This window comes from Myotis brandtii, unplaced genomic scaffold (assembly GCF_000412655.1).
Source record: "Myotis brandtii unplaced genomic scaffold, ASM41265v1 scaffold509, whole genome shotgun sequence".
NCBI lineage: Eukaryota > Metazoa > Chordata > Mammalia > Chiroptera > Vespertilionidae > Myotis > Myotis brandtii.
The window spans coordinates 737522-738962 of record NW_005369409.1 but is presented as its reverse complement, the minus strand read 5'-3'; positions in this window follow the sequence as shown (position 1 = coordinate 738962).

Here is a 1441-nt window from a genome sequence, read left to right as displayed (position 1 = left end):
TATCGGTCCTGATGGTAGAATTTTTTTAACTTACTTTGAAATTTAAATTTTATATATTGTTTAAACTCAGAGTAAATCACTGGATTTTTTTGTTGTTGCTTTGATTTGCTCTGTTTTAATCAGTTAAATCTAGAGTTTATATCTTCTGCAAAGAATTTGAATCAGCTGGTTTAAATATTAAGATATTTGCTTTTTGAAACAACTGGCAAAGTGAAAAGATACAGTCAAAATTCTAGAATTCTTTTTATTGTGATTCTCAGATCAATTGTCAAGAAAAATATTTGAATTGATTCTTTAGGTTGAGGGGAGGGTATTGAGACCTCTTCTAGTATAAATATCTTTTCTTAAATTTGGGGAACAGAAACTTGTAGTGTAAAGGAGTTTTCATTCCTAAAAGTTGCAGGTTCACAAAAAATAACAGAATAATTTGGCAAAAAAAATACATAAACACACACATTCTATACATGTATATATAATACTATATAAATATTTATTACAAACTATAATAGGTAACTTCAAGGATTTCTCCTTAGTCTTGTGCAATGAAAATGAATGTTTTTCTTTGAACACTGCAATATATGTATGTTTCAAGGTTATTTAACAGTGTACTGTGGTTTTATATCTTGACTTGCCTTGTAGATCTTTTAGTTCTGGAATATCTGCATCTAAGCACAATATCTTCACACTGTGCTGTATTACTGCTGAACTATATGCACTTTTCCCCACATGTGGTGCACTGGCTTCAAAAAATTCAGTTCAGTACTGTTGATTTTAATATAATCTTTCCTTTCTTGGTAGTTGTTAATACAGTATGGAAAAGAGGCACATTGCATAGAAGCCATTGATAGTTCAGTGGGAATTCTGTAAGATGTGCCTTGCTCTTTGATGTATTTTCTTTGCTTTACTGCTTTTAAGGCTGGCAGTGTTGTAAATGTGTGCCCCTTATACAGTTACTTTTGATAGTGTCAATCTAAGTTGGTTTAAATTTTAGAGAGACTCACAGAGCAAGTGCATTCTAGATATCATTCTAAAAAACACACCTCACATAATGAATAACCATTATGTGTAATTACATATTGCTGCTTGGATTTATTTTTTTATTCCCATTTACATGGGCATTGTGTTTTAAAGAAAATAACTTTTGAATTAAGGCCATGATATTAAGATAGAAATTTGAGATGTTGTTTTGCTTTTCCTGGTGCTCAAAATCAGGAATAAGTTTGAGGTGAAACCTATATTCATATAATTGGCAAATTTTTAAGTCAACTAAGAAATGGAAGACAGGTGAAGATATAAAACCCTAGAATGCATAAATATGCTGTAAAACTATTGTATATTCAATGGATTTTATCAAGTAACTAGAGGCCCGGTGCACAAATGCATGCATGGGTGGGGTCTGGCCAGCCCACCCCGATAGGGGCTGAACGGGCCAGCTGGTCCA